We start from the raw sequence: 24,788 nt of genomic DNA on the forward strand, positions 1-24,788 counted from the left end.
CTTTCAATCAAGCCCCCGTTGCTGAAGTGAAATCTATTACTGATTTCTTCCTGTATTCAGGGAGTGATGTAGGGCTACAGAGAAGGGAAACATAAGGTCTCTTCCCTTGAGGAGTAAACAATTTAGTGTTGGAGACAAAATTAATACATAAAACAATTAAGGGGAATTAAATGCAAGGCTAGAGGGTGTTTTAAGAAAATTCTGCCTGTTGACTTTTTCAACACAGTATCCTCAGGGTCTAGAATACTGCTTGGCATACAGTATGTGCCAGAAAAAAAAAAAATCTTTGTTGAATAAATAAATTGATGATGGAAATGTTAAAATAACATCTATTGTTATGAGAATAAGACAGTTGTCCCTCAGTAACCATGGGGAATTGATTCCAGGACCTCCCTTGGGTACCAAAGTCCAAGGATGCTCAAGTACCTAATATAAAATGGCATAGAATTTATTTGCATATAACCTAAGCACATTTTCCCATATACTTTATTTATTTATTTGAGATGGAATCTCGCTTTACTGCACAGGCTGGATTGCAGTGGCATGATCTTGGCTCACTGCAACCTCTGCCTCCTGGATTCAAGCGATTCTCCTGCCTCAGCCTCCCATGTACCTGGGATTACAGGCGTGAGCCACTACATCCAGCTAATTTTGTATTTTTAGGAAAGACAGGGTTTCACCATGTTGGCCAGACTGGTCTTGAACTCCTGACCTCAAGTGATCCTCCTGCCTTGGCCTCCCAAAGTGCTGGGATTACAGGCGTGAGTCATTGCCCCTGGCCTTCCCATATACTTTAAATCATCTCTGAATGCTTACAATACCTAATACTCTGTAAATCTTACGTAAATGATTACAATTTATATATATATATTTATTTTTTCCAAATATTTAGATCCTCAGTTGAATTCACAGATGCAGAACCTGCAGATATGAAGGGTCAGCTATACATGTTATTAGAGAAAATGTAAAAATACAAAAGACTATAAAGAAGAAGTAAAAAAGAAAGGCTAACCAGCCAACATTTTTGCTATATTTCTTCTTTGTTCTTTTTTCTATATACATGCATAACACACATACACACACACACACACACACACACACACACACACACTTTCTTTAAAGAACAGAATTGAGACTTGAGTTTTATAGCCCGATTTTTTCTCTTAAAATTATATTGTGAACATTTTGTTGTGCCATTAAATATTCTTCAGAACATTATTTTTAATGGCTGTATCATATAGTATTCTATAAATAAATCATGGTGTATGTAGCCTGATTTATTAACCACTTCCCTATTGTTGAACATTGCTGTTGGGAACATTGTATAATACCAAGAGCAGCTTTTATTTGTTGCTTTGCTCTGTTCCAAGTATTTTGCTGGGCTTTTTCCCTTGATGCATAATCTCATTTAATTTTATTGTCATAGCAATCTAATGAGGTAGACTTCATTAGACCCATTTCACAGAGGGAAACATGAAGGTCTGAGGAGTAATGTGTCAAAGGCTGCAGTTCCAGAAAGAGGCAAATCTGGGATTCAAGTCCTGGTCCCATTTGATGTTAATGTCCAGGCATTCAAACGTGACCCTGGCGTGCCTCACCAGCGTGTATGAGGAAGGTTCATGCTTTATCAGGCCATGAAAGAGACTGAGAAACACATATCAGAAAGGCAGGAGGAGACACTGAAGAGAGGAGTATGGAGGCAACAAAGGAGCGATCTTAAGAAGGAGGAAGTGCTTTTCTGTATTCAAAGTTGTGAAGATAGAAGGACAAGACCAATGCAAAAACCGATGAATCTTTTTCAAGACAGGCATTTCAGAAAGATGATGGGGGTGAAATGCGTGTTCCCAGCTCAGTGCTCCTGACTTGGTGGTGGTGGAGTGACAAAACCATTTATTTCTTCCCAACACTGGGAGTCATGGAACAGCCTTCATAAGGTGGCATCCAAGGAGCAGAATGTCCCTCCTGTTCCTGAGCATTTCTGCATCCCTGCATCAGTGAGCAGTATCAGTAGTAGGAGCTCAGTGGCTTGTAATGGAAGGCAGGGACATCACCCTACTGGGACAGCAGAACTGCAGGGCGACCACAGGGGCTGGCCAGGGACCAGGCTTAGGTGACCAGCTTTCTGGCTGTGCCTGGGACTGAGGGGTTTCCCTGGAAGTTTTAAAACTTCCAGTGTTAAAAACAGGAAAGTCCCAGGAAAACTGGGATGGTTGGTCACCCTAGGCCGAGGCCCAACTCAAGAGTCTGGGCTCATCCAGGGGCAGGTCCACGCAGGCTTCTTGAAAGAGTAGGGAGGAAATCCGGCGCTGTTTGCGCATGCTCACCTCCCACTTTTGGCCCTTGCAGGCTACCTTTCCCTTGGCGCCCTCACTGAAACTTCCTCCACAAGGGTCACCGATGAACCCTTCATACTTCCAGATTCCACAGCCTCTTTTGCTAAAAGTCACTGTCATCCCTCACCCGGCCTACTGCAGTAGTCTCCTAATGGTCCCCTGCTTCCATCCTTTGCCATACAATCTATTCCCAACCCAACAGCCGAAGTAACCTTTTCCTGAAAAATTGAATTTTTAAAATTCAGAAATAATGTATACATAGTAAAACTCAAGTGTATTAATACGCAATTCTGCATGCTTTGGCAAACACATGCAGTGGTTTAACCTCCACTGTAGTCAAGATATAAAAATTTTTTTTTTTTTTCACTCCAAATAATTCCTCTGTACCAACCTATTTCCTTACCCCCAGTCCCTGGTAACCACTGATTTCTGTTTCTAAACTTTTTGCCTTTTCAGAATGGCGTGGAAATGAATCATATTGTATGTAGCCTTTGAGTCTGGCTTCTTTCACTTAGCATAATGCATTTGAGATTAATTCATGTTGTGTGTGTTAGTAGCTCTTTATTTTTAATACTGAATAGGACTCCTTTATAATGAATATTCCACAGTTTGTTATCCATATGCAACAGATATAGGATGTGTGATACTTTCCAATTTTTGGCAGTTATAAAGTTGCTTTCTAAGCATTTGCATACAGGTTTTTCTGGGAGTTTAAGTTTCTATTTCATTTGGGTAAATGCCTGGGAATGGGATTGCTGGGTTGTATGGTAAGAGTATGCTTCATTTTATAACACTGCCAGCCTGCTTTGCAAAGTGTACCATTTTGCATTTCCACCAGCAATGTATGAGAGTTCCAGTTGCTCTGCAGCCTCACCAGCCCCTGATATTATCAGCTAAAAAAATTATTTTTAGCTGATAATATATTTTTAGACATTCTACCAGATGTGTAGTGGTATCTCATTGTGGCTTTAATGTCTTTTTCCCCGGTGGCTAATAATGTTGAACATCTTTTTGTGTGCTTATTGACATGCAAAGTGTCTATTAAATTCTTTTGCCTATTTAAAAACTTGGACTGTTAGTTTTCTTACTCTTAGGTTTTAAGAATATATATCCTGTGTCAAGTCTTTTATTCGATATATGATTTGATCTCCCAGTCTGTGGCTTATCTTTTCATTCTCATAACAGTGTCTTATGAAGAGCAGAGCTTTCTAATTTATTAATTTGGGGTAACATCTAAGAAATATTTGCCTAACTCAAGTTCACAAAGATTCTCTATGATTTTATCTAATCGTTTTAGATTTTGCATTTAGGTCTATGATTCATTTTGAATTAATTTGTGTATATGATACAACGGATGGATAGAGGTTCTTTTTTTTTTTTTGCGTATGGATGTGCAATTTGTTCCAGCACCATTTGCATGGAAGACTATCTTTTATCCATTTGAATTGTCTTCATACTTTTATTGAAAATAAGTTGCCCAACTTTACCTGGGTCAATTTCTGAATTCTGTTCCCTAGATCTAAATGTAGAGGTGTGCTGGCAATTTTTTTTTTTTTTTTTTTTTTTTTTTTGAGACAGGGTCTCACTTTGTCACCCAGGCTGGAGTGCAGTGGTACAATCTCTGCTCACTGCAGCCTTCACCTCTTGGGCTCAAGTGATGCTCCTGCCTCAGCCCCTCAAGTAGCTGGGACCATAAGCATGTGCCACCATGCCTGGCTGATTTTTTGTATTTTTTGTATAGATGGGGTTTCACCATGTTGCCCAGGCTGGTCTTGAACTCCTGAGCTTAAGCGATCCGCTGACCTCAGCCAGGATTACAGGTGTGAGCCACCACAACCTGGCTGCTGGTACATATTTAAGAACTGACTCTGGGGGGTGGTGGGAGAGGAAAGTCCTGATTTGTAGTTGTTTGCTGAGTTCTGTTTTTAATATATTCTTACAGTGCACAATTTCAAGCAATCAATGTGACAACAACTAGCCTGTAAAACTTCTGAAACTTTGACATTGGCTCTGATGAGCGGATATGAGCTGGCTGCAGCACACCACTATGTCTATCCTTTTTTCCAGTATCACACTGTCTTGATCACTGTGGCTTTGTAAGTCTTGATATCAGGCAGTGTGATTTCTCAAATTTTGTTCTTTTTCAAAATTGTTTTATCTATTCTAATTCCTTTATTTTTTCATATACATTTTAGAATCAGTATATTAATTTTTGCAAAATCCCTGCAGAGACTTTGACTGAAATTGAATTGAATCTGTTGCTCACTTTAGGGAGCACTCACATCTTAACAACATCAACTCTTCAGATCCATGAACAGTGTTTCTCTCCACTTATTAGGTCTTCTTGATTTCAGTGTTTTTTTTTGTTTGTTTTTTTGTTTTTAGTTTTGGTATACCGATCTTGCATATACTTTATTAGACTTGTACATATATGTGTTTATAAATTTTTAGTGCTATTACAAATAGCACTTTTGTAAATTTCAATTTCTAATTTTTCACTGTTAGTAAGTGCAAATACAATGGCTTTGTGTATATTGACTTTGTATGCTGTGACTTTCCAAACTCACTTATTAGTTCTAGTAATTTTGCTGAAGAGTCTTTATGATTTTCTACATAGACCATCAGGTTGTCTAAAAACAGAGACAGTTCTGTTCCTCCTTTCCAATCTTGCAAGGCTTTTATTTATTTTTTTCTTGCATTTTTGCAATGTGATATTGAATAAAAGTAGTGAGAGCACGCATCCTTGCCTTGTTCCTCATCTTAGGGGAAAAGCATTTAGTCTTTTACCATTAAGTCTGTCAATAGGGGCGGGGCCAAGATGGCTGATTAGAAACAGGCGCGATCCGAGGCTCCCATCAAAAAGAACCATAATAAGTGTGTGAATCCTTCACAGGCAACCAGGGTATGTATCCAGGTTCTCTCATCAGAACTGACTAGGAGGCTGGCGTGATCCACGGAGAGGAAGGAAGAGTAGCATAGTGCGGCGGCCCACCTAAGAGCCATATGGGGCAGGGGAGCCCTCATCCCCCAGCCAAGGGAGGCGGTGAGTGAATGTGCTACCCAGCCGAGGAAACAGTGCTTTTCCCACGGAACTGTGCACCTCCTGGATCAGAAGATCCCACCTGTGAACCCACACCACTTAGGCCTAATGTCCCAACCCTGGAGACAGGCAAATTCTCAACAGCCTCTGAGCTGGAATCTGCTTAAGCCTATCGAGACTGAGCTCGCAGTAGGGAAGGGTGACCAGCACCATAGCTTTGGCTGCCTGCTGTCTGGGCCATTTGAGCTCCTTGTGGGAGGGGCAGCAGCCAGCATGGGGGCTCACAACTGCCCAACACGCTAAGCTCCCTGGGTGGGGGAAGGGCGGCATTCATCTTTAGCTCTGGGCTGTGGTTTTAGCCAGGAAGGCTGGATGGCTTGGTCCCAAGACTTGTCCCTCACAGCCCAACACATGGGCTGTGGCGGACTGTGGCCAGAGTACATCTTCAGGCCTAACCCTGACTCATCCTTCCTCACTGGATGGGGCTTCACTGCAGGAACTCCAGTAACTACAGCCAGAGGCTCAGAGACAGAATGCTAATCTCCCTGGGCCTGAGTCCCCAGCGGGAGGGTTGGCCGCGTCTCTGTTAGCCTTTCCTCCTGGTAGTTCTGAGGAATCTGGGCAGCCCAGCCGAGTGGGTTTCCCCCCGGCAGAGCACACCCCCTCCACCAAGGGACAAAGTGCTTTGTTAAGTGGGTCCTGTTCCCTGTACCACTCAACTGTGTGAGACCCTCCAGCGGGGTATGTCAGACACCCTACTGGCGTTAGGTAGGTGCCCTCGAGGTCAGAGATCCCAGAGGAAGGAGCAGGCACCCATCTTTGCTGCTCTCCAGCCTCCTTGAGTGACATCTCCAGACACGGGAGCAAATCAGATGAATAGGGCCTGTAGTGAACCCCCAGCAAACTGCAGCAGCCCTACAGAAGAGTGACCTGACCACTGAAAGAAAAACAAACAGAAAGAAACAACAATAGCATCAACAGCAACAAAAAGCCCCCACAAAAACCCCATCCAAGTGTCAGCAGCCTCAAAGATCAAAACTGGAGAAACACATGAAGATGACAAAGAATCAATTAAAAAAACGCTGAAAACCCAAAAAGCCAGAGTGTCTCTTCTCCTCCAAATGATCGCAATGTCTCTCCAGCAAGGGTGCAAAACTGGATGGAAGATGAGACGAACGAATTGACAGAAGTAGGCTTCAGAAGATGGGTAATAAAAAAATACGCTGAGCTAAAGGAGCATGTTCTAACCCAATGCAAAAAAGCTAAGAACCTTGATAAAAGGTTAGAGGAGCTTCTAACTAGAATAACCAGTTTAGATAGAAATGTAGACCTGAAGGAGCTGAAAACCATAGCACGAGAACTTCATGAAGCATACACAAGTATCAATAGCCGAATTGACCAAGTGAAAGAAAGGGTATCAGAGTTTGAAGACCATCTTGCTGAAATAAGGCATGCAGAAAAAACTGGAGAAAAAAGAATGAAAGGAATGAACAAAACCTCTAAGAAACATGGGACTTCGTAAAAAGACCAAATGTATGATTGATTTTAGTAACTGAAGATGGGGAGAATGGAAACAAGCTGGAAAACACACTTCAGGATAGTATCCAGGAGGACTTCCCTGACCTAGCAAGTCTGTTAATAGCTGGAAGTTTTTTTTTGCAGTTGCTGCCTTTCAAGTTGAGAAAAATTGCTTCTATTGTGGAAAATTTTTATTATGAGTAAATATCGAATTTTTCAAATGCTTTGTTTGCATTTGTAGAAATAATCGTGGTATTTGTTGTTGATTGAATTGTGTACCCCCAAAATATTTGTTGAAGGCTATCTTAGTTCATCTGTGGTGCTATAACAAAATACCACAGATTGGGTAATTGATAAACAATAGAAATTTATTCTTGCAGTTCTGGAAGCTGGAAAATCCAAGGTCAAGGCACCAATAGGTTTGGTGTCTGTTGTAAACCTGTTCCTCAGAGATGGTACCATCTAGATGACCTTGCATGACTGAAGGGACGGAAAGCAAAAAGGGAATGAACACTGTCCTCACATGGCAGAGTAGAAGAGCGAAAACAGCCTAAGCTAATTTCCTCCAGCTCTTTTATAAGATGCTAATCCATTCACAAGGACCTCACCTTTATGCCTTAATCACTTCCCAAAAAAGACCCCATGTCTTAATACCACCACAATGTGGATTAAGTTTCAACATGAATTTTGGACAGGAGTTATTCAAATAATAGAAAAGTCCTAATCCCCAGTTCCTGTAAATGTGTCCTTATTGGAAATAAGGTCACTGCAAGTATAATCAATTTAAGATGAGGTGATATTGAATAGGGTGGACCCTAAATCTAATGACTGAGTGTCCTTAAAGGAGACAGAGACTTGAAGATACAGTGAAGAATTCTTCCCTCAGAGGGAGCATGGTCCTGCTGACATCTTAATTTCAGACTTCTAGCTTCCAGAACCTGGAGAGAATACGTTTCTGCTGTTTTAAGCCACTCATTTTGTGGTAATTTGTTACGGCATCTCTAGGAAACTAATAGAGTATTTCTTCCAGTTTGTTGACATAGTGAATTTCATCCATTACTTTTTTTCTTTTCAATGTTAAGCATCCCTTACATTCCTGGGATAAGTCACACTTGATTATGTGTTATCCTTTTTAATTATTGCTGGGTTTACTTTGCTAGTGTTGCTTTTTCTTGAGGATTGTTGCTTTTATATTTATGAAGAATATTGGTATACAGTTTTTTTTTTTTGGTTATATATTTGTCTCATTTGGTGTTAGGATAAATCTGGCCCCATAAAATGAGTTGGGAAGTAATCATTTTTCTTCTAGATTCTGAAAGATTTTGTAGAGCATTGTTATCATTTCTTCTTTAAATGTATGATATAATTATCTAGTGAAACCATCTGTGCCTAACGTTTTGTTTTGTTTTGGTTTTTTGGTTGGGGTCTTTAAAATGCAAATTTTACTTATTTAATAGAACTATTTAGGCTATTTATTTCTTCTTAAGTGAGTTTTAGAAGTTTGTGTTTTTCAAGGAATTTGTCCATTTCATCAGATTGTTAAGTTTATAAACATAGGATTGTTTGTGATATTTATTTATTATTTTCTGAATGTCTGTGGTAATGATAGTAATCATGATGGCCCCTCTTTCATTCCTGAGGGTAATATTTCATTTCTTCTCTCCTTTTTTCTTAGTCAGTCTAGATAGAGGTTTATTGATTTTATAGATCTTTTCAAAGAACCAGTTTTTTATTTCATTAATTTTTCTCTATTGTTTTATTGATTTTGCTCTTTCTTTCCTTTGGTATGTTTTGGGTTTAATTTCTCTTTTTCGAGCTTCTTAATGTAAAAGTATAATCAATTTAAGACCTTTCTTCTTTTGCAATATAAATATTTAAGGCTATACATTTCCCTCTAAGCATTTTCTTTAGTGCATTCTGCATATTTTGATATGTTGTTTTCATTTTTATTTTAATTCAAAAATTAAAAAATTTTCCTTGTGTCTTTGTCTTTGTCCATGGTTATTTCAAAGTATGTTGCTTAATTTCCAGATATTTTTCTTTTATTGATTTCTACCTAAATATCATTACGATCTGAGAATGTACTTTTTATGACTTTAAGTCTTTCAAAGTTTTTAGATTTGTTTTGTGGCTCAGAATATGTTATATATTGTCAAATGTTTCGTGTGCACTTGAAAAGAGTGTGTATTCTCCTGTTGTTGGGTGGAGTATTCTAAAAATTTCAGTTAGGTCAAGTTGGTTGGTGGTGGTGTCCAAGTCTTTTTTATCCTTATTGATTTTCTGTTTAATTGTTCTATTAAATACCTAGAGAATGTGTTGAAGCCTCCCATAATTGTAGATTTCTTTATTACTCCTTTCAGTTCTATTATTCTTTGTTTCATGCATTTTGAAGCTCTTTTATTAGTTGTACATACATTGAGGGTTTTTATAGCTTCTTGGTGAATTAATCCTTTAATGTTATTTTAAGTCACTATTGCTTGAAATATTCATTGTTCTGACTTCTACTTTGTCTAATATTAATATAATAACCTTATTCGTTGTTTTATATCAGTTTTCTTTTCCATGGTGTATCTTTTTCCATTCTTTTGCTCTTAGTTTATCTCCCTATGTTTAGAGAGCATAAAATTGAGTTTTACTTTTATATCCAATCTGACACTCTTTGTCTTTTAATTGGTGTGTTTAGACTGTTTATATTTAATGTAATTATTATATTATTAAAATCTAACATCTTGCCATCTTAATTTCTGGTTTTCTATTCTATGTGCTATTTGTTCTGTTTCTTTTTTCTGTCTTTTTTTTTTTTTTTGAGATGGAGCCTCACTCTGTCGCTCAGGCTGGAGTGCAGTGGCGCTGTCTGGCTCACTGCAAGCTCCGCCTTCTGGGTTTATGCCATTCTCCTGCCTCAGCCTCCCAAGTAGCTGGGACTACAGGCGCCTGCCACCATGCCCGGCTAATTGTTCTTTGTTTTTAGTAGAGACGGGGTTTCACCGTGTTAGCCAGGATGGTCTCAGTCTCCTGACCTCCTGATCTGCCTGCCTCGGCCTCCCAAAGTGCTGAGATTACAGGCATGAGCCACTGCGCCTGGCCCCTCTGTCTTCTTTTGGATTAATTCTTTTTTAAGATTTCATTTTATCCACTATAGGCTTATTATTTATCTTTTAATTTTTTTTTTTTTTTTTTTTTTTGGAGACAGAGTCTTGCTCTGTCACCCAGGCTGGAGTGCAGTTGGCACCATCTCAGCTCACTGCAAGCTCTGTCTCCCGGGTTCACACTATTCTCCTGCCTCAGCCTCCTGAGTAGCTGGGACTACAGGTGCCCGCCACCACACCCGGCTAATTTTTTATATTTTTAGTAGAGACAGCATTTCACCATGTTAGCCAGGATGGTCTCGATCTCCTAACCTCGTGATCTGCCTACCTCGGCCTCCCACTCTCTTAATATTTTATAGAGCAATTGCATCAGAGTTTATTTTGTATATTATATATATATTTACTGGATTATATTCTACTTCAAATACTATTTTACTGTTTCTCTGATAGCATATGAAACTTACAACACTATATTGGCTTTTTCCCTCCCATCCTTTGTGTTATGGTTATCTGTTTTACATACACATATATTGTATATATCAATGCATTTTTTTTTTTCTTTAGATGGCCAGTTATCTTTCAGAGTAATTAAAAATAGAAAAAAAACCTTTCTGCCATTTAAAATGCTTTGTAGTTCTTTGTGTAGATTGAAATTTCTGTCTGGTATTATGTTACTTCTTGAGGAACTTTATCATTTCTTCTAGTCCAGGTCTGCTGGTAATGAGTCTTCCTGGCTTTTTATTATCTCAAAAAATCTATCTCTCCTCTATTTTTCAAAGATATTTTTAGTGACTACAGAATTCTAGGTACATTTTTTTGTTTGCTATTTTTTGCTTTTTTTCCCCCAGCATTTTAAAGAAATAGTTTCATTTTCTTTTGACTTGCATAGTTTCTGATATTGGCTGTAATTTTTATTTTTATTTCCTCTTATGTAAGGTGTCTTTTTTCGCTTTGACTACTTTTATAATTTTTTCTTTATCCTTGGTTTTCAGCAGTTTGAATATAACAAGGGCAGGTTTTAAAAATTGTTTTTGTTTTGTTTTGATATTTTGTCCGCTTGGTGTTCTCTGAGGTTTTTGGATTTGTGGTTTTGTAGTTTTCATTAATTTTGAAAATTCTTAGCCATTATTTTAAAATTATTTTTCTTTTCTTTTCTTTTTTTTTTTTTTTGAGACGGAGTCTCACTCTGTCACCAGGCTGGAGTGCAGTGGCGCAATCTTGGCTCACTGAAACTTCCACCTCTTGGGTTCAAGTGATTCTCCTGCCTCAGGTGTGCGCCACCACACCCAGCTAATTTTTGTATTTTTAGTAGAGATGGGGTTTCACCATGTTGGCCAGGATGGTCTCGGTCTCTTGACCTCATGATCTGCCCACCTTGGCCTCCCAAAGTGCTGGGATTACAGGTGTGAACCACCATGCCTGGCCTTAAAAAGTATTTCTTTTGTTCCCCTCTCTTCATCTCTCTTCCCTTTTTGGAATCTCAGTAACAGGTATGTTAGACTGTTTATTATTTTCTCATAGGTTTTGGATGCTTCCTTTTCCTCCTCTTTCTTTTTTCACTCTGTTTTTCCATTAGTGTTTCAGTTTGGGTAAACTGATTCCTCAGCTTGTGTCTATTCTATTGATGAGGTTATTGAAGACATTCTTTATCTCTGTTATTGTGTTTTTAATTTTTAGCAATTTCATTTCATTTTTTCTTATAGTTTTCATCTCTGTGATAAAATTACACATCTGTTCAGGCATGCTGTGTACTCTTTCTGCTAAAGGCCTGAATATATTAATTAATATTATTTTAGCTTTTCTAGATGATAATTCCACCATCTTGGTCATATTTGAGTCTTGTCTTATTGATTACTTTGTCTCTTATCAGTGATTTTATTTTTAATTTTTTTGTGTGTCATGTGATTTTTGGTTGAAAGTTGTTGCCCTGTGTAAGACAGTGAGAGAAGAGAAAGGGAAAAATCCCAGTCAGGTGAGCAGTTAGGGTGTGTCTTTGTTTGAATCCCTTCAAACAAAAGAACAACCTGCAGGCACAGATAAGGGAACTTGCACAGCGGGGCTTGCCTAAGACATGCCCACAGCCACACAGATAAAAAAGGCTATATAAGTGACTTGCCCAGACATACCTGCAATGGAAAACTCCATACCCTGACACATGAGCAGTAAGGCGAACAAAGCAGTATAGAGTAACTCAAACTAAGGGCCCACATGCACATTAGGATGTGGTGGACTTACCAGAAATTGATGCCTTATGCAAATGAGATACCCATCCCTCATTTTTTTTTTTTTTTTTTTTATAAAAGCCTTTGCATTCAACTGTAAAAATGGCAACGCTTTTCCAGGCTCCCTCTCTGTGGCAAAGAGCTTTCTTCTTTTGCTTATTAAACTTTTGCTCCAACTTCACCCTTTGTGTTCACAATCCTTAATTCTCTTGGTCATGAGACAAAGAACTCTGGGTGATACCTCACAAGAGACTGCTTGTGGTGCATTGTTTGAGACTGTAACAACAGTAGTGACTGAGGTAAACAATATTTATTCTTGCAAAGAGTTGACCTTTTCCTTTGCTAGATCATTAGTTTTGGGGGTTGAGTCAATCTAGTTAAGAGTGGAGCTGGGCTTGGGTTTTGTTGTTTTTATCGTTATCCCCAGAGCACTTTATCATTTAAATTCTTCTGGTGTTACCCCATGCTTATTGAGGTGACTGTTTTGCCAGAGGTTAGGTCTCCATTTGTACATACATCTTAGAGAGTATTTTCCATGCTCTTGCTCCTCTTCCAATACTAGATTTATATTAATTCTTGCTTGATAGTCTCATGATGGGGGATGTAGGGGGCATTCTTTGTTTTTCTTGTTTAGCCCAGATCTTAGGTGTTGTAACATTAAATCTTGGTGAGAGGACATCCTCAGTAATTATATCCCTTCCTCAGGGGCAGAGAATCTCTAATGATTAGGGTCCAGTACATTTCCCTGGTCCCCTTCCAAGGTTAAAAGTGTTTTGGGGGGAGTTCCCTTCTGTTGAGGGCTAAATTGTGCTCCCTCTCCTAACTTCATATGTTGAAGTCCTAACTCCCAGTACCTCAGATTGTGACTATATTTGGAGATAGGGCCTTTAAAGAGGTAATTAAATTAAAATGAGGCTGTTAGGGAGGGCCTTATTCTAATCTGATTTGTATCTTTATAAGAAGAGGAAATTTGGACACAAAAAGAAACACAAGGGGAGCTCACACAAGAGGAGAGACCACGTGAGGACACAACAAGAAGATGGTCATCTGCAAGCCTAGGAGAGAGACCTCAGAAGAAATCAAATCTCCTGACTCCTTTGTTTTGAACGCTAAGCCTCCCGAACTGTGAGAAAATGCATTTTTGTTGTTTAAGCCACCTACCCTGTGGTGTTTTGTTATGGCAGCACTAGCAGACTCATACACACTCCCCAAGCTGTAATGAATCCTCAGTTGTGGCCTGAGAGTGACAGGGAAGGTTTTACTGCTCTCCTCTCACTGGCTGAAGACTTCTGTTTCTTTGAGGAGAGAGGGAAGAAGAACCCAGGTAAGGCTTTATGCATGCCTTTCTTTAGATTTCAGGTTAATTGGTTGCCCAGAGACCTCAACTTCCAAGAAGTTGTTAATTTGCAGATTATGTGGCTTTTCTGTTGTTACAATGGTGGAAGGGATGGTCTTTCCAGCTTTCTACAACCTGAGTAGAAGCCAGAAGCCAAAGTCATTCTTTTAAGATGTAAATCAAATCACATCACTCCTTTGCCCAAAACTCTCTCATCTCTTTCCAGTTCTTTCAGAGAAAAAGAAAGTCCTTTAAAAATCTGCAAGGCTCTAGAGCAGTGATTGTCAATTCTGGCTGCACATTAGAATCACCTAGGGAGCTATTAAATTATCTGTGCCTGGGTCTCACCTCCCAGAGATTCTGATTTAATTGGTCTGGGGCAAGACTCTATTATCTTCCCCCACCCCAAAGGCTTCTCAGATGCCTCTGATAAGCGCTCTGGGTTGAAAGACATTGTCCTTTACCTTCATGCTCAAGACACAGCCATTAGCAGTTGTGGCGTAGTATAGGAGCTTGTTATAAAGGGAGAATCTTATATCTGTGTTTTAACATATTACTCGGATGATTCATGTGCACATTGCAGTTGGAGAAGCGCAGCACACAGAACCTTACTCCCCACCCCATGTTCTCTCTGTGAACTCATCGCCTGCTACTCTGCCTCTTGACAACCCCACCTGGTTGGACTGGCCTCCTTGGCTTTTCTTGAACCTTTCAGGCAGATTCCTGCCTTGGGGATCTTGCACTGTTTGTTCACTTTATCATTTCTTCCAGACAGCTGCATGACTAGTTCCCTCATTTCCTCAGTGAAGCCTTCTCTGACCAACTCCCCACCTTCCACTTTCCTCTCTCTCTCTGTTTCTCTCTCCATAGCACTTATCACCTTCTAACACATTGCAGTAATTTCCTAGGGCTATCATAAAAAATTATCACAAACTATATGGCTTAAAGCAACAAAAATGTGTTCTCTCAGTCTTGGAGGCCAGAAGTCTGGAATCCAGGTGTGGGCAGGGCTGGTTCTTTCTGGAAGTTCTGGGAGAATCTGTCCCAGGCCTCTTTCCTAGTTTCTGGTGGCTGCTGAAAATCCTTGGCATTTCCTGGCTTGTGGAGGTATTGCTCCCATCTCTGCCTTCATCTCCTCATGATTTTCACCTCTGTGTGTCTGTATGTGTCAAATTCTCCTCTTCATCTTATAAGGAAACCAGTTATGGGATTTAGACTCCTTAGCATTTCTTGCTTTGTGGAGACATTGCTCTCATCTCTGCCTCCATCTCACATGGTTTTCACCTCTGTGTGTCTGTATGTCTGAAATTCCCCTCTTCTTTATAAGAAAACCAGTTACGGGATTTAGACTCACTCTAATTCCAGTATGATCTCATCTTGAGATCCTTAATTGAATGACATTTCCAAAGACATAAGTTCCAAATAAGGTCCCATTCACGGGCACCAGAGGTTAAGACTTGGTCATATCTTCTAGGGCCACTATTCAACCCACTACATATACCTAATAAATGTACCTATTCATTTGCTTGTAATCTGTATTTCCACATTAGAAGGAAATCTCCATGAGGGTAGGGCATCTTGCCTGTTGCGTTCACTTGACTGCTTTACTTGGCACCTAGAATAGTAGCAGGTACATAGTAGTGCTGGATAAGTCTTGGACTGATGACTGAGTACATCTCATTTCTTCCTGCTGCAGCATCAGGCATGGCTGTTCACCTCTTTTATTTCCAAACTCCTCTTCTTTGGTTTCTGAGACTTCCTCACTCTCCTTGTTTCTCTTCTGCCTTCTCTGGTTGTTCCTTCCCAGTCTCCATGGTTGGAGACTCTTCTTTTACTCAATCCTTCACCGGTGTGTCCCTGATCCTCTTTTCTACTCACTGGATTTCCTCGTCCCAGCAACTCACCTACTTCCACGGTCAGTCACTTCCTGGATGCAGATTACCCACATTTCCGGGTTTCCATCCAGCCTTTCTTCTGAGCCCCATTTCCAGTTTCCCTTTTTATCTGAACACCCCACAATCACCTTATGATGAAGGTACCCAACACTTGAACACATTGTTTTTTTCCTCCAAACCTGTCCTCCTTCTTTCCAGGGGTCAGTACTACCAGCCTCCCAGTCACCAAAGGCAGAAGTCTGGGATGCTCTTGATTCTCCTGCGTCCCATCCCTCATCAGGCCCTGTCCATTTTTTCTCTTAAAGACCCTTTCGATCTGTCCACTTCTTTCCTTCCCCAAGCCACAGTTCAGCCATTACCAGTCTCTCCTTGTCTCCCTGCTTCTTTAAAAGTAAAATGGCCCTGTTCCTTCTAAGAACATAACCCTCCCCTGACCCAAGAGGCTCTGCATTGCTTCCAGGCAAGACTGATCAATGACCTCCCTGGGCCTTAACCTCTCCAGGCCCCTCTCCTGAGCCCTGCTCCTTGCCTTGTGGTATCCAGCCACACTGACCTTGCAGTTCTCCACATTTGCCAATTTCATAGGCTGGAACAGAGGGGGCGGGGAAGCAGACCACCCCATCAGAGCACTTCCTTGTGTTTCCGTCTCCACCTGCCTGTCTGCTTTGTGGCCCCCTCAGCCCTGGAAAACTGCACTAAAGGCTGTTTGGATTGAGAACATTAAAAAAAGAGAAAAAAGTCTTACCATGTGGAGGAGGGAGAATCATCTCCAAGAGAGACTCTGGGCTCCATGTTACTCTCAGGTTGTGGCAGCTTCTTGGAGAACTTCCATTCTGTGTCTGCTCTTTGGCGTTAATTGTTGGGATCGATGCCGCAGCAATTATATAATGTTTACTGCAGCCACCACAGAGCCGAGGCTTAAGTGTTGCTAAATGTCACTTTCACGGTCCCCAGTGTATGGTGTGTAATTATAACGGGTTCACTAACTTCTTTGTGAAGAAGGCAGATGCTTTTAGCCTGAAAAGGAGAATAGAAATGCTTTTTCTCTAAACATAAAAGAACACTCATTTCCAGAGAGATCCTGGACTGGAGGGACAGGAGCATGACCTGGGCTGTCCATCATGAATGATGGGGCCCGCCGGGAGCGTGCTCCTCTCCTAAAACATGCAGGACCCACAACTCCTCCTCTCTGCCAGGCTGGCTGGGGCTTCTGGGGAGCTCAAGATCAAATCCAGAGGCAAAGAGACAGAGGAACTAAAAATCAGAGTGACCGCCAGTGCAGCTATGAAACAGGTGGCAACAGGTATGAAAAGAAGCTTGATGCAGGAAAGAGAAGTGGCTGGAAGCCGCACAGTTTGGGGTTTGTACTTAGCCGTGTGCTTTGGATAATCACATTGACTCTGATTTAATTTTTGTCATCTGTCAAGTGGCAATAATAAATCCTGCCTGACTGACTTCAGTTAAATTCCATTCTACAGCTATTTAGCGAGTGCCTGCTATATTTTAGGCGTGGGAGGATGCAGCAGTGCACACATTTGACGTGGCTCCTGCCTTCCCGCAGCTTATAGTCTAGAGCAGAAGTTGGCAAACCATGATCCACAAGCCAAATCTGGCCCATGGCTTGGTTTTGTACAACCTGTTAGCTAAGAATGGATTTTACAGTTTTAAAGAGTTGGGGAAAAAAAAAAAAAAACCAAGAATATGCAATAACAGAGCACATGGCCTATAAATCTAAGATACTTATCTGATCCTTTACAGAAAAATTTGCTGATACCTGCTCTAGAGCTGTTCAATACAGAAGCCACTGTCACGATTAAGCACTTGAAATGTGGCTCATAAATCGAGATACGCTGTAAGTGTAAAATGCATATTGGATTTCAAAGACTGTAGGAAAAGAGAATGAAAAATATCCCAGTTTAAATTTTTTATATTGATTACATGCTAAAATGATATTATTTTGGATATAGTGAATTAAATAAAATATAGTATTTACATGAATTATACTTGTTTCTTTTTACTTTTTAAAAATGTGGTGTTAGAATATTGAAAATCACATTTGTGGCTCACATAATATTTCCACTGGATAGCACTGATCTAGATGGGTGTTATGCTGCGTATTAGTGTGTTATCCGGGCAAATGATTGAACTCAGCCTCAATTTTTCATCTCTAAAATGGAAGGCAGTCGTAACAGCTAATTGATAGGGTTGTTCTGAGGCTCAAATGAAATAATCTATGGAAAGCACTCTGTGAGATGCAAATTGTTATACACGTGTAACTGGTTTTGCAGCTCTGTTTCTTAGCTACGTGCTTCGGGTAAGTCACATTGACTCTCTGATTTCATTTTTTTGTCATCTGTCAGGTGGGAATAATAAATCCTGCCTGACCTACTTCAGTTAAATTACATTTCACAACTGTTTAGTGAGTGCCCTACTATATTTTAGGCTCTGAAGGATGCAGTGGCGCACACATTACACGTGGATCTTGCCTTTCATGAGCTTATAGTTTAGAGCAGAAGTTGGCAAACAATGACCACAGGCCGCGTCTGGCCCCAGGTTTGTTTTTGTACAACCTGTCAGCTAAGAATGGATTTTACATTTTTAAAGGGTTGTAAAATAAGAGAAGAAGAAAAAAGAATTTGCAACAGGATATATATGTGGCCTGTAAATCTAAGAGATTTATCTGATATTTTCTGGGAATGCAGAAAGCTATTTAGGGACCCGTTCCCTGTTATGGAATCTCTGTGTACTTGCGTCAGGGCTGATGGTGTTTCTGCCATTCGTCACTCCTCTCTCCCAGCTCTCACCTGCTCCTCTGTGCCCTCTTCCCTGCTGCTTGGCTCTCAAGCTCCTTATAGAATTGGTTCCAACATTTAGAGTTGCTCTTTCCTGCTGGAGTACCTGCATTTGACCTTGGAGACACAAAACTTCAAAATCCTCATGAACACATGTTTGGAGAAAGACGTTGTATTAGGACCCAGGAAATCTGGGTTAATGGCCATAAAAACCCAAACAGTAACTAGCATTAAGGTCTTGCCACATGTTTTACACGTATTACTTCATCCAATAAAATAGCAATAGTAGGAGGACCTTATATTTCCATTTTATAAGTGAGGAAATTGAAGCTCGGAGAGGTAAAGGGACTTTCTCAGGAGCTCTCATCTGGTAGATGGCTGGGCCTGAGCCTGAACCCACATCTCTGGCTCCAAGTATAATGCTCTTTCCATGGCTTCAGAGGTCCTTCAGGGTACTCTGCCTGACCTTGAGTGAGGATTGAGGCAGGTGAGCAATGCAGTGCTGTCTGGAGGAGTCAACATGGGGCAGTGGATGTAGTGCTGGCCCAGGAGTCTAGTCCCAGGGCTGCCACTTATTAACTGGGTCAAGTCCCTTCCATCTCAGGGCCTTGACATTGTCATCTGTAGGTAAGTGGCACTGTCATCTCTCAAGTGCTCTTAGTCCTTACATTCCAAGAATTATGATGTGAGGCCAACTGCAGGGCCTCCCCATGCCAGCCCAGGGACCAGCTACCTCAAGATCATGTGAGAAGAGGTCTTAAAATGCAGGTTCCTGGGCCCCATTCTGAAATGCCTCCTTCAGTGACTGTGGAATAAGCATCTAGAATCTGTGTTTGTGAAAGCTTCTGTTGAGTTTCCAGGTTTATAAACTACTGAGGCAGAGGTGTGGCTCTTACTAGGACTTTGAAATTAGCACATTGGAAGCAATGGTCTCCAAGTGTCCTTGTCTCGTACCTCCCAGCTAGTTTAGATGCTAGTGACAAATTTTGAAGTATAACTGGGATCTGATCACTTCTCACCACCTCTATTGGCTGCCATCACTGTCCAAACCACCATGATCTGCCCAGACTACTGCAGAGAGGCGGCGCAGCATCGCAGGGCAGAGGCAGACAACCTGGGTTCAAAATCTGCCTCTATCCCTTTTTTAACCTCTCTGTGCCTCAGCATCTCAACTATGAAGTGGACATACTAAAAGGTGTCTTTTGTTGTTGTAAGCATTATTTGAGTTAATATATGATAATACATGACATAGTAAGCCCTCAATACATAATGTAGATAATTATAGAATGGCATCCTAGCTGATGCCTATTTCTAGCCTTTGGATTCATTTCCCACCCAGCTACTAGAGATGTTTAATAATGTAAATCAAATTATGTCACTGTCTAAATCGCCAACTGTTTCCAATCCCCCATCAGACTCAGGATGAAATCCAAAGGCATTTCTATGGTCTATGAGCCCTTACTCACCTATTACCCCCTCTTTCCCTTAAAGACTTTATTCTAGCCAGATTGGTTTTCTTGCTGTCTCGCAAACACACTGAGAGCCTCTTGGTCCCTGGATCTGTGCATTAGCGCTACCTGTTTATGGCCTGACATTATATTATACATTTGTTTAAGCCATCTGTCTCCCCAGCTAGATTGGAAATCCCATGAGGGTAGAGAATACACATGTCTTGTTCACTTTACTATCCCCAATGCCTAGAACAGGGCCTGGAACATAGCAGGAACCTAGTAGATATTTGCTGGGTGAAGGAATGAATGAGCCCACACCCTGTTCCTCCCACCTGCCCTTGCCTTCCATCTTGTGAGCTCTCACTTGCTTTTTTTTTGCTTCGACCTCTCCCAGCTCAGACTGCTCTGTGGTGGGTGGCCTGAGCTCTGTAGTTTATCAAGGCATAGGGGATTATTTTCCTGGAAATTATAACTGGAAATACACATTGGTGTGCTATGTTGTGTGCACTAATAAATTACGTGGAGGAATAAATATTTCTGGGGATTCAAGTTGTCCAGCCAGGCCTTTTATCTTCCCTGCCAGGAGGGAGGGGATCATTTAATTATCCCCTTACTCTCTCATAGCATCACAGGCAGGAGGCCGCTGGAGGTGCTACAAGGCTTCTATCACACATCTGATTTTTCATTTGATCAATAAATCTCTCTCTTGAACATGGCCATCTGTATTTAATGTATCCTGGGAGTGGGTTAATTAAGCACTGAATTAGATGGCCTCTTCATAGACAGCTTATGGTCTAGATTTTTTCCTGTGACCCATGGAATTTCTTTCCATAGGAAATAAATTTGAGCTCAGTTCCTTGAGCCGTGAGATGGCAGATGCCAGTCATTTCATTTTCCTGGTTTCCTCCATTGCTTGTGCCAACTTCTTAGGCTTCCTTTTCTGCCGTTACTTCTCTTAGGCTCTTGCTTAACCCCCTAAAGCTTGCATTAGTAAAATCAAAATCATACTATTAATCCATCTCATGGTTGTGGTCAAGATTCAAGGTGCCACTCTGGTAAGTTTTCATCATACAGAGTGCATAGGGTGATATACAAAAGTATTTACTCACTAGTGTGTCCAGTTGGTCGATCCGAGCACTGCTGGCAGGGGGTTAGGGCAGGTTGGTCAGCCTGCAGTTGCTGGAGTCTGGGGAGGCCTGAGGAGTCTAGAGGTGGGGTGGGTGGTCAAGTGATAGGAGCCTTTGTTGGGCTCTGTGAGCTGATGTTTATAACTAGCATGATGTGTTTCAATATCATAACAATGGGCGTGGCTCTACTGCAGAGTCCTGGCTAATAGTCAGCTGGCCCTGGTGCCTAGCTCCTTAGAGGCACCCACCTGCCCCCGGGACATGCATGTCAGACACCAAAGAATGAAGAGGCTCCAGCACACGCACTCCCATTGTGGTTTTGGCTCTCTTGACTTCCGTTTCTTGTTCCTGGTTTTGTACTACATCTGACTTACCTGCTATCAACCTTCTGATTTATTCTCCCATCTGGCTTGGATTTGACACTCAGCACCACTCTATAGCTACGGCCTATCTTCCATGGACAAGTGGGTCTGGTTCTCCATCCAGGCTCTGGGGCTTCAGGCCACTTCATCCAGATAACCCTTTTGCTTGTCCTGGTCCTGGGGCCCTCCAATCACCAGATCTAAATTTCCAGGCTTATCTGGTCTCATGAACAAGAAAGATCTCTGCTTGTTCAAGCCTTGCTAGTTGTCCAAGTCAAAGTCCACCTTGAAGCTGCCTCTTCTGAAAAGTTTTCTCTGCCATCCCCAATTGTGTAAATGGAAAAAAAACAAAAACAAAAAACCCAGTTGCCACCCTCCCCACGGAGCCGTAAATGCTATGCAGTCCAAGGCAGGACGTGATGTGCGGTAGATATAAATGCTCCAGGAGTTCAGGAGAGCGGGGGGAGATGCAGATCCTGGGATTTCAAAGAGTTAGACAGATCTGGAAGTGACTCTTGGTTCTGCTCCTTATTGGTTGTGTCATTTCGGGCAAGCTGAACTTGGTGAGCTCTGTCGTTTCCTTCTCTATGAAACGGAGGCTCCTTGTGAGGGTTAAATCAAACAATATTTGTAAAATGTGTAGCACAGGTGTTAAAAAAATGGTGCCTGGCTGCCTGTTGTCCCATGTCCCATTCTAGTTTCTTCCATGAGAGGCAGTGTGGTATGGTGGCAAGAGGATAGGCTTTGGAATCCCGACAGATCAGAGTTCACATGCTTATTCCTTGATCGAAGAGCTGAGACTCCGAGCAAGTTACATGTCCTTCTGAGTCCCATGTTGGTAGGACAGGGCCACTCCCACTTTCCCCAGGGAACCTGTGGGAGTGTTTAATGAGATAAAGGGTGCCAAGTGCCCAGGACAGTGGCTGGTATACAGTAGGCATCCCACAGTGCTGGTTCCCTTTCTTTCCCGTCTTCTCATTGATGAGCAATTTGTGGTCGCAGTGATGAACAAAGGAACATGGATCCATTTATTTGATAAGAAGTAATTTTCTGTCCTCATTTTGTTTTTCAATCTGGCATTCAGGTACTAGAGGAAGCAGAATTATCGGAGAACTGTCTTGTTTTCAGAAACATTCGATAAATTAGCTTACATATTTTGTTGTTTCTGAATATTGTGCAATAATTTATTTCCCTTCTTTGAAGACAGCGAGGGTGCCTCTTCCTACCCCCCAAAGCAAGACTTTACGTTGTTCATGCTTGATGTGATCTGCTCACCCTACTTATGCCTTGTTCAAATGAACTTACTTTAATACAATTTTAATTATTTTTAATGCTTTAAATTAATTATAGCCATTTCAGTGGCTCCTCTGTGTCTTTGCTATTTCTCTGTTTCATCTCCATGGCAACCTTTCTTACAAAAAGGAGGGTGTGTGTGCGCACATATGCGTTCTCTGTTCCAAATGTTGACTTCAGTTTGCTTTTAAACTCCGTAAAAACTCCAGGGAGAAGGATTCAGGGATAACGGCAAGTGGAAATTGTTTATTGTTTTACACTTGGGAATAATGTCTGGCTTCGAACGTCAGTGGTGACCTCTGTTCCGCTCGTCCCCCCAGCAACCCATCTCTCCATCTTCTTGGCCTGAGAGCAGCTTAGAAGGATGTTGTGGGGTTAATGTGGAGACTACTTAGTGCACTGTTCAGAATTAATAAATTAATATTCATTGAACTCTTTTTTGTGCTAGACACGGCTCTTTACCAATGTTAGTTGATTTGATCCTTGCAGCCATCTTGGGAGTCTGGAGTTATTATTCTCACTTTAGAGATGAAGAAAAGGCACACAGAGGTTAAATAGCTCAGCCAAAGTTGTTCAGCTGGTAAGTGGTATGACCAGAGTTTGATCTCAAGTTTTTCTGATATGAAATGACAGGTTGTTTTCACTCTATCACAATGCTCTGTCTCTCCACGAGGATGAGCTCTTAGACTTGTTCTGTCCTTTGGAGCCTCTCCAGAATCCCCTGTCCTCTTGAAGGCTTCCTGATAAACCAACAAGCACCATCAGTCCTTCCTCTGATTCCTGGTGACTTTGTTCTTGGCTCTCTTTGGCCCCTTCCCTGTTATGGGTATCATTTGTATTCACCCCTAGGCTTTTTCTAGAAGAAGCAACTTGAGGGCAGACTGGTAAGTCTTGCCATCCTTTTATGAGATTTGTGCTCAGCACAAGGCTTCCCACCAAGTGGGTACTTAGCACATATTGAACCAATTTGGTGAAAACTGTGGAAGAAAAAGCAGATGGATATCCTCTATTGAAAAAATGATAGTTGTTATTCTCTCAACCCCTGTTTTACTGGCCTGTGTAGATGCTGGGTTCTATATTCAGGCATGCCTGGGAAAGCAGGGTAGAATTCAATCAGGCACATTGTAAAATTAGGTCATTTCCTGCATGCAGGGGCTTTGGGGCTCTTGCCTTTGAAGCACTTGAGACTGTCACCTGCCGTTTCATTAGCTCTGGCAAGACTTGGGGCAGAAGCCGTCTAACTCAGGAAATGGCAGGAGGGCCAGGTTTCTCAGGTTTGGGCTGTTCAGGCAGGAAAGGGAATGGAAGGCTAATAGAAAAAGCTATCAGAGGCAGAAGTGGGAGGCTTGGATCCAGGTGTAGCCTTCCTTCCTTTCCTCTGGAACTCTATGGACTCCATGAATAGGCACCATCAAGATCCCAAAAGGGAAGTAGGAGGATTTTAAAGGCAAGCAGAACTATATTAGGAGATGAGGCTGTAACATGGTAATTTGATAATTTGAACCATTATTCTGGCACATACATCCCAGTGGGCACGTCCCCAATCCCTTCTCCCTCCAGCCTGAGGCCATGCACTTATTCTCTGGTGGCTGCCTTGCTCAGCACGGCAGTTAAAGCTTCTCCATGGGAACAGCCTTCAGTACCCAGCTGGTTTATGAACTGGGAAGCAGGCAGTCCCATTGCTCTGGTGCTACACCTCATAAAGTGTCCCTGCTCCCCTCAGCATGCGGTCACAAGGCACCCAGCCTCCACGCCTCTGTGAACCTCTCACGTGCTCACCACACTCAGCCTGAACACATGCACACCATGGAGCTCCCCCAGTGTTTGCTGCTGCTGGGTCTGGTGCATCCTATGGGTCTTTAGTGATGAGGTGGAATTCATCAGCGGTGTTCTCCACTAATGTCCCTGGAGCCAAGTTCTGCACTTGGATTCATGGCCCGGGGTGGCTTCTGCTCCTGAAAGGGTCCACTTTGTCTTCTTTGCTCCTCTACATGGAATGTTGCACTTCTTGACTCAGAGAAACTACCCTTTGGGCTGGATCTTGTGGAAATGGGCTGGTAGGGCTTTGTGGGGCTGACATTTGCTGGCTGGTACTATCCTGTTACTACCCTGGCCTGGGCAGCTTCTCTGTCTTTCCTGTCAAGAGCGAGTCATGTTAATTAGCAGTTCAGTTTCCTTGAAGGGAGGGCTGATCAGTGACTCTGCCCTCATCACCTCATGTTTTCTACTTGATGAGTGTCCAATGGACCTGGCATCCTGTGGCATCTGGATGGGTACTCAAGGTCAAACTCAGCAGCTTTGCCCAGAAAGAATATTTGGGAGAATTTTTT

This window comes from Chlorocebus sabaeus, chromosome 1 (genome assembly GCF_047675955.1).
Source record: "Chlorocebus sabaeus isolate Y175 chromosome 1, mChlSab1.0.hap1, whole genome shotgun sequence".
Lineage (NCBI taxonomy): Eukaryota > Metazoa > Chordata > Mammalia > Primates > Cercopithecidae > Chlorocebus > Chlorocebus sabaeus.